Source organism: Prunus persica, chromosome G4, assembly GCF_000346465.2.
Source record: "Prunus persica cultivar Lovell chromosome G4, Prunus_persica_NCBIv2, whole genome shotgun sequence".
NCBI lineage: Eukaryota > Viridiplantae > Streptophyta > Magnoliopsida > Rosales > Rosaceae > Prunus > Prunus persica.
Genome location: NC_034012.1, coordinates 13,907,146 through 13,917,144, shown reverse-complemented (window position 1 = coordinate 13,917,144; position 9,999 = coordinate 13,907,146). Strand labels below are relative to the sequence as shown.

The window sequence follows — 9,999 nt, the reverse complement described above, 5'->3', positions numbered from 1 at the left end:
GGCCAGTATGTATAGTCATGTTTAAAAAGTATAGTTCACTCAAATAAAGTTAAACAAGATTTTCCTTCGTCATGACTCATAATGAATATTCTTCTTCATTCAAAATTAATGTTCAATTATATATGTACTGGAAAAATTAATATTCAATTTTCCATTTCAATTCTCCATGGGGTCCAAATTCTGCACAATCTTCTTGAGTTCATATGGATGCACTCCACCACTCCAAACATCTTCTTGCCCTAGTCAAACGTCAAAATAAAATAGCAACCATCGTCGTCTGAGACTACAGGCCAATTAAGAACCCCATTAACAAAAGCATTGGATGCAGCTCCATTTGTTCCACATGCAGGAGAAACACAACCAAGACTCCTCCATGTGCCCGTGGCTAGGGAATAAACCTCAGCTACAGTTGGCCCCTCATCTTCATGGGCGGCTATACTATGCTAATGTTGAATCGAGATTCAGTTAATGTTGCAAAAATAGTATTATATAGGTACGTACGTATTTTTCGTGTTTAATACTAGTATTTGGTATACAAATTTCAATAAGGCACATAAAATTCACGTTTTATTCACAAAATTCTAGGTTGTAATGTGGCACAAGAGTACAGCCGTGCGGCTATACTCGAATTTTTTATTCTTTTGAAAATAAAAAGGATAGCCGTTCGGCCATACTCTGCTAATCCAGCATGCTCCACCGGGAGAGGTTTTTTACATTAATTTTGGAAAAAAATACAATTTGTTTCTTTAATTTTGTTTTTCGGGCCAAGTTCTTTTATTTAATATATTTAATTAAGTAATATCTTAGCCTTTTTGAATTACTTTAATTAGTAATTATGTTTTAATTATTATTTCTTTGGTCAATATTTAAATATGTTACTGATTTCACAAATGACTTAATAAATAGTAAGTACTTGAAGTTCAATGAATGTCAAAAAAATAAATTACTTATTCCATTTGGTTGTCTTAATTAGATTTTCCAAGAGCCCAAGAGCCCCAAGGCCCAAGTCTTTGAAAACTAAACGTACAATACTCGTATTATACAAGTATGTATGTATTTTTCGTGTTTAATACGCATACTTTTTTTACAAAAATTTCAATAAGGCACACAAAATTCACTTATTACACACAAAATTCACACGCATTATTGAATAAAAATAATTTATATTAAAATATAATATAGTGGCTGAACTTTTAAGTTGTAATGTGCCAAAATAGTACAGCCGTGCGGCTATACCCGAATTTTTTAAATAAGAATTGAAAAAAATTGTAGAGCCGCACGGCTATACTCGGTTTGCCCCTGATTTTTGTCAAAAAAATAGTTTAGACACTTGGCTTTAACTTTTTTTTACACGTGGCGCATAGGCGATGTGCGGGTGTCTTTTTTTAAAATATATATATATAAATAGTATAGCCGACTGGCTATACCCAGAATTGTTTTTTAAACTAGTATAGCCGAGCGGCTTTACGCTGTTTGCTAACGTATAGCCATTCGGCTAGACTCGGATTTTTAATTTTTTTTAAAGGAAATAGTATAGCCACATTCAGTTAATGTTGGAAAAATAGTATTATACAGGTACGTACGTATTTTACGTGTTTAATACACGTATTTGGTATAAAAAGTTCAATAAGACACATAAAATTCACGTATTATACACAAAATTCTAAGTTGTAATGCGGTTGTACTCGGATATTTAAATTTTTTGAAAAGAAATAGTATAGTCGTGCGGCTATACATTGCTAATCCAGCAAATTTCGCCGGCGTAGATATGTGCTGACAACCTTTCGTTGGGAGAGGTTTTTTGTATTAATTTTGGAAAAAAAATAAAATTTGTTTCTTTAATTTTGTTTTTTGGGTCAACTTCTTTTATTTAATATATTTAATAAAGTAATATCTTAGCCTTTTTGAATTACTTTAATTAGCAATTTTGTTTTGATTATTATATCTTTAGTCAATATTTATATATGTTACTGATTTAACAAATGACTTAATAAATAGTAAGTACTTGAAGTTAAATGGAAGTCAAAAAAAAATAAATTACTTATTTCGTTTGGTTGTCTTAGTTAGATTTCCCGAGAACCCAAGAGCCCCAAGGTCCAAGTCATTGAAAACCAAACATACAATACTCGTATTATACATGTACGTATGTATTTTTCGTGTTTAATACACATAATTTTTTTTTACAAAATTTTTAATAAGGGACACAAAATCCACGCATTATACAACATTCCCCTTGTTCATAAGTTTCCACCAAAACAGCAGGATGGACAAGTGGATGCAAATGAGCAGCTTCCCTTGCTCAAATGGGCAACATGATAAAAACTACAACCTGCTATACGCTATCATCCAATCTCCACCACTTTAAAGCAGGAATGAAGTTTGAAAGTTTTGCTACCAGATTGATTATAACAAACTCTTTCCTAATCGATTCACCAACACCAGGATGCCTGACCTTTACGGCAACTACTATGGGGTTTCGCATGTTGACCAGGGTACCTAAATCTCAAAGTAGCTCTCGATCGATGCACTTGAGCAATACTTCCAGATGCTACAGGTTTATCTTCAAAATTATCAAAAATCTCAGGGAGCTTGCGCCCAAACGCTGGTTCGATAGTTTTCTTGGTGTAGGCAAAGCTATGTTCAGGAGCTTTGGTCTGAATCTCTGAGAGCTTGGTGCATGAATCTCTCGGGAAGAGATTTATGAAAATTTGATGATTCAATGGTCGAAAGATATGGAAATTTGATTCCATGGTTTTCGATGTGGAATTTTATAGTCCTAAGTCCTGACTGAAGGAGGAAGCATTGCGAAGCTGGTGGCTAAGTACCGATCAGGCATGCCAATTTTGTTTGTGCTAACTGGTGCCTGAGAAAACAACAGACTCTTTTGACTGGTCATGCAGTGATGCAGCTCCAGCAAGGCATAGCCTTATATACATGGGTGTTTTCCCTCTTCCCAAAATCTCAGCTCTGGCTCCATAAGAGTTTCTCATGTTGAGTCCACATAAGAGATCATACACTTTGCCATTGAATTTGCAAAGTCCCTTTACTTTAAACATTATTAATTAATGTGGTTCTATTAACCATTATTAATTATGTCACTTGAAAATCAGGACAGTAGAGTCCCACATTGGAAAGTGACTAAATGATGCAAATATTTGTAAATACTTATATCAGATCTTGTAATTACCGAGTCTTGTAACGTTGGCTTGTAACTAAATAGAACATTAAAGTGATTGCGATGTGATAGAGACTAAGTAAGTTGGACAACCCACCCACTATGGGTGGGTAGCAAATAATAACGAATCTTAGTGTTTAATAATTAACAGTTTATTGTAGGAAACCAAAAAAAAAAAAAAAAAATCAGAGAGGAAAAAAAAACAAAAAGAAAAATCCAGAAAGGAAAAAAAAGAAACACGCCCTCAGTCTCAACTCCTCAACTCCTCATCTCCCAATCACTTTTTTGTAATTTTTTTTTTTTATAAAAATGAGCCAACTCAATATCAAAATAGCTTTTCTTTCTCTCATAAACCACACACCTCTTGAACCAAAGCTTTTGAAGTCCAATCAACAAGGTCTACAGCAACTACAATGGCGATGGCCCCATTTGGCAGCCGTAGCAAAACTATTCACTGTTATAATATGCAAATAAAAAGAGAAATTTAATTTAATTTTTTTGGTTTAAAAGGAGGGGTGCATAGATAGAACCCTGTTGGATTTGTTGGTGATTGTTAATTTTTTTTTTCGGGTAATAATAATGATAGTAATTCATGGAGAAAAAAAAAAGGGTAAGAAGTTGTGCCGAAATGTGTTCATCCTTTGGATAAGAGCTAATTGGTATTGAAGTACCTAGTTAGTTCAACACTTATTGTATAAGAAACTCACTTTTGGGGACAATGATCTGTTGGGGCCAAGCAGACGTTAAGGGCTCATTTGAAAGGACCTAGTTAGTTCAACCAAACGTTAAGATGTCCGAAGTTTTAAATTAATTTATCATGTTGATAACTTAGAATTTTGGTCGCTTTAAATTGCCATAACGCTAGAATTCCATATTGAAAATACCCTAAATGAAACAAATATTTATGAGGATTTACATCAAGTTTCAATATTGCCGAACTTTGTAACGTAGACTTATAACTAAGCAGGATATTAAAATGATTGACCATATGATAGAGATTGAACCACACATCCACCATGGATGTGCAGCATACTTCTCTAATTAGGAATTTGGTTCAGCCCTTGATCTAACTTCCACTTTTATGCTAAGTAGCAATCGAAGTCATCACATGCAAAAATTCTTGAGCAATTTTTCAATTTTTGTATTAACAGGTTCTAACTTCCACTATTGAGTTTCGTCTACAGTAATCAATTTTTTATTTTTGTATTTACAGGATCCAGTGCTAGGGAAAGGAAGAATATTTGAGATCAAACCATTGCAAACCATTGCAAAAAGGAAAACAACATTTCCAATTTTTTTTAAAGGAAAAATCAATTCATTGGTATCTGAATGTGTAATTAAAGGTTTAAAACGTACAATGTTACAAATTGCCTTTCAATGCACCAAAGAGCCAACTTATTCTTATAAATGAAAATATTACTCAAGTTAAGAAATTTCATGCATTCTTCCTCAAGTATATAATAAATAATATATCATCACGCTCGTAAAATTGTGAAGAGAAATGATACCAGAATATATGCTTGGCCACAACAGCTAGTGATCACGCTCCTCATGGTGATGGTGGTTGTGGTTGTCGAGGAGGAGGTTGTGGCGGCTGAGGAGGTGGAGGTAGCTGTGAATAGTGGAGATTTTTTTTTATATGGTGCAGAGTTCCAAACTGCGAAGCCAAATGAAAATTTTAACTATATACTTCCATAGTTCCATTAAAGTTTTTCAAAAGCTGAGGACTAGATAGTGCAAGAACTACTTTTAAAAAACATATCAGCGCTACAAATAACAAGTTCCACGCCAAGTAAATACAACGAAACATCAGGCCCTTCAGGCATAGGACGCTACTGCCCTACAATTCAGCAACAAACATCAACATGTTAGATATCAAGAACTGGGAGTGACTGCACATCAGGCATCAGGCACTTCAGACAAACGACGTTACAGCACTACAAATCTGCAGCAACAGAAAACAAGAAAAGTGCTACGCTAATCAATTGTTAAGCATTATATAGTTGACATCAATTGTCATGAAAACTTTTCCCAGTACTTCTTCAGGAGTGCAAATGAAAATTCCTCTCCCTAAATGAAAGCTAAATTGGAAACAAAACTATTATACAAATGAAAACCATTGGAAAAGGGATTAAAACCTGAACTATAGCACAATCTCTTACAGCAGCAAACAATAAATTGAATACACAAACTTCCCTACAGTAGCAGTAATCAGTCCACCCTCAAAAGTCATGCCAACTTGATATTATATGAGTCAAAAACTAAAAGCACTCATAAAAGACCAGTCTAACCGTGTTTACATGAAAGCTGAGTTGATATTATTATAATTATGCTGTTTTTAACTTTTTGATATCCAAATTGAGTTTCCATGAGAGCTGAGTTGACTTTAGTCACAAGTTGTGTTCTAGCAACAGAAGCGAGAAAGACAATCAGCTAAAGGAAAAAAAACCCGCACAAGTCAACATAATAAAGATCCCACAGCGATTTAGTCACCAATCATGCTTTTAATGAACATAAAAACCTGGCAAACGAAGAATTGAAATGTTCTGCTCTCAGCACTATAATACATTACCTGTTCTTTCTCTTACTAAGACTCTGCAGCGCTCATGTCAAGTAAGAGGAGGCTCTCTTTATAAAAATCAACAGTACAATATTTATATCCAGAAATCCCAATATTTTTAAATTGTTTGCTCACAAGGTCTAGTGAAACTAGTTCCCGCCAGCCTTCTTTTGTTAGCAGTAACAGTACTTCCCCGCTCTTGCTAAAACATAAGGCCCTGGGTAAAAGTCTTTCTGGACCTTGTGGACCGAGAGTAATCAATTTGGTCCATGATTCCTTTCTGCCATACTCTTTCATCACCCATATATCAAGAACAGAATCTTTGCGCCTATTATCCATCATGAAATCTTTACAACTGTTATCCCTCATAAACAAAGCAACAGAAAATCTCCTCCATGTGCCAGCGGCTAGGGAATAAACCTCAGCTACAGTTGGCCCCTCATTTTCATGTTGTAAAGTTACAAATCGCACAACCTTATAGTCATTGGTCATAGCATCAAAACCGAACCCAGTAGAAGCATCATACCCACCATACGTCCTAAAGGTAACTCCAGGCCTGGGAAGGGTCACTAACTTTCTAATGGCTGGGTTCCATATAAAGAAGTTGTAACCATAACGGAGGGTATCATCCGCAAGGCAGATTAACCCACTGCAAGTGCCGACCACACGAAGATGAGAATTTCACAGTTCTTGCTCTGGAGCAATTGGAAATTCGATCTTGGAGTACACATCAAAAGCCTGGTTATCATAATGCACACAGTGAACCTCATCTTTTATCTCGGAAACGATCGTTTTGTGGTCTACGGTGCTGCTACTGTCACAAGAAATTATGTGGAGTAGGAGGAGGTCAATGTCATCCTGGTTAGCAAAATTGACTGTTAGGGTTAAGTGGGCGCGGATAAAGCTTTTGTTCATGATCATGGACCTCCATGCCTTGCACACTGAGGTGCAATTGATCAGAGATTTAACGGGTAGCCTAAATAGGATATCTTGTATGATTTCCGGAGGAAAAGCTTCAAATTTTAATTCCTGCATCGCTTGTGTGATATCTTGTATGTTATCCATGTCTAGCACATTCACGTAGTTATACCAACTGAGAAAAGCAGTAGAGACAAAACTCAGCTATAACTGAGATAAATAAATAAATATCCAGGGAGCTGTTCTTACAGCAGAGTACCAATAGGAAGGAACAACAAGAACTCCAAACGTCATAATTTTCAAATCACACCCAATCTCTACTCTACCAATCAAAACTCCAAACCCATCAGGGGGAAAAAAACTAACACTAAAGCCAAACCATCATTTTATTTTTAAAAAAAATTAAAAAAAATACCCAACCCGCCTAGCGCCTAGGCGCCGATTTTTCGAAATTGACAGAAGAAGGAAAGAGAAACTTTAGGAACTTACAATTTTTGGTCCTGATGAGCAGAGCCGAAGAAATGGAGTAGAACCCTTTCTAGCCTCTAGGACATTCATTTCCGTACATGATAGTGTGGAAGAAGAAACGCGTCGGCTGAAACCCTAATGCATCTCTCTTCTCTATTTATATCTCCGTCCCTGATTAAAAGCTTGAATAAGGTTTATCTCTGGTTGATCTGGTGGTTTATGAATTGGAAAAGCTTTCCCGGGAACAATTTATGCGGAAATTTCTTTTTATCACCATAATGAAGTCTTATTTCTATTTTGCCCCTCATTTTTCTGTAGCTCGTATATTTTGCCGAATAAAATACGTAAGTATTTCATTCGTGCTTTTTCATGCATTGCCCTCTTGCAGCTTCTGTTTGGCTCTATGTTAGGAATTATTGGCCGTGGAGGTTCTTTTCAGGATTGCTTAATGAATTATTTAACTAACTACAATGTTCATATCACAGTGTCTCTAGTTTTGAGCAAAATCTTACTTGTTTGTTGGCAGATTTCGGAGTCAATAAATCATTGTAGCTTTCGACGTATATGCACTCATCCAACAAAAAGTTTGACAGTTCGGGGAGATCTCGTGGCCAAACTACTCCAATCAGATGGCTTCCGCCCAAGCCCCCATTCCTCAAGAGATGAACTTTGATGGCTCTGTTAAAGCTTCTTCTTCGTCTGATTCAGTTTTTCAGTTTTTGTTATTAGAGATGCAGGAGAAACACAACCAAGATTGCTGCATGTGCCCGTGGCTAGGGAATAAACCTCAGCTAGAGTTGGATGCTCATCTTCCTCCAATAAAGTCACAAGTCGCACAACCTTATAGTCATTGGTCATAGCATCAAAACCAGACCCAAGAGAAGCATTGTTCCTACCATGCGACCGAAAGGTAATACCAGGCCTGGGAAGGGTCACCAACTTTCTAATGGTTGGGTTCCATATAAAGAGGTTGTAAGCATAAAAGGGGATATCATCCGCAAGACAAATTATCCCATCACAAGTGCCAACCACAAGAAGATGTGAATTCCCAAAATTTTTCTTTGCGGCAATTGGAAATTCGATCTTGGCACATCAAACGCCTGGTTATCATGATGCACAGAGTGAACCTCATCTTTTACCTTGTGAATGACCTTGTTTTGGTAGTAGGTGAGGCTACAGCTACCAGAAATTCTGTGGAGTAGGAGGAGGTGAATGTCATTCTGGTTAGCAAAGTCCACTGTTGGGCTGAGGTGGGCGTGAATAAAGCTTCGGTTTATGATCATGGACCTCCATGTCTTGCAAACTGAAGTGTGAGAATGTGAAGGTAAAGAGTCTCATATTGGAAAGTTGTGAAACCTAGCAAGGGCTTATAAGGAGTTGGGCTACTCCCCCATTGCCAATTGGTTTTGGAATGGAACCTCAACTTACAAAATTGCCTTTCAATGTACCAAATAGCCAGCTTATTCTTCCTCCAGTATATCATCACGCTGGTAAAACTGTTAAGAGATGAAACCAGATTATATGCTTGGACGTTGTTCATGTGTGCATCTAGTAGTGTCACTAGTGGTGGTGGTTGTCGAGGCGGCTGCGGAGGTGGATGTGGAGGTTAATAGGGATTTTCATACTTAATCAGCTTGTTGTATTGTAGTTATGGGTCTAATTCCTCCGTCATATAATTAGTACCTAGTTTTGAAATCCGAATAAACCTTTGATATAGGTTAGCATTTGGTATATTATTACATGCTTGATGTTGCCTTGTTTTGACTATAGTTTCAAGCATATGGCATCCAGTTGATTTCCACTCCTAATTAAATCCCTATAGGAAAATCATTCAATAAAAAACTGTAAAAGAGATTTCAACTCCTGATTAAAATGTTCTTACAGCAGGCTAGTTCTTAATTCAAATGCTGAAACAGCTCTAGCCTCTGAAACAAGGTGCTTTGTCCGAGCTTCTGGGAATTTTAATGAAATTTAAAAATCATTATTATTGAGTCAAATGTTGAATGGGGGTTGAGTTTAATGTTGCAAAAATGGTCTTCAAACGAATGCAATTGCAAAAATAGACAACCATCATATGTTGCAGGCATGAAGTTAACTAAAACAGGGTACAATTTCAAATCACCTTCATTACTTAATTAAAAGTGAATTCTGCTGTAAATTGTTCAGCTCAGGGAAAACTATGCAATAAAAATGGAAAAGAAAATTGCTAAAGCATTTCACGGAAACTGGTGTAGAGAACTGCAAGGGCAAATGAAATTTGTAACTAGATACTTCCATTAAAGCTTCCCAAAAGCTGAAGAATAAATAGTGCAAGAACTACTAGATAGCAAGTTCCATGCCAAGTAAAAACACAGAAACATCAGGCACTTCAGGCATAGGACGCTATTGCCCTACACATCGGCAAAAAAATGAACAAGAAAACGAAAATACATCAGCAAGATAGATAACAAGAAACGGACGTTGACGCACATCAGGCATCAGGCACGTCAGGCACTTTCGGCAAACAACGTTACTGCACTACAAATCTGCAACAAAAGAAAACAAGAAAAGTGCTGCATTAATCAATTGTTAAGCATTAGAGTTGACATCACTTGTGTCATGAAAACTTTTCCCAGTACTTCTTCAGGAGTGCAAATCAAATTTCCTCTTCATGCTTACACAAATGAAAGCTAAATTGGAAAAGAAACTAATATACAAATGAAAACATTGGAAAAGGGATTAAAGCAGCAAACAAAACCATGCAAACTGAATACACAGACTTCACTACAGTAGCAGCAATCAGTCCAATGTCTAAAGTCATACCAAGTTGACTAAGACTAAGAGTACATAAAAGACCAGTCTAATCGTGTTTACATGAGAGCTGAGTCGATATTATTAT

The 9,999-nt window shown here is 36.4% G+C and overlaps 1 pseudogene; it reads right to left on the bottom strand.

Moving 5' to 3' along the window:
• LOC18779223 lies at positions 4,630-7,313 on the bottom strand (annotated as a pseudogene).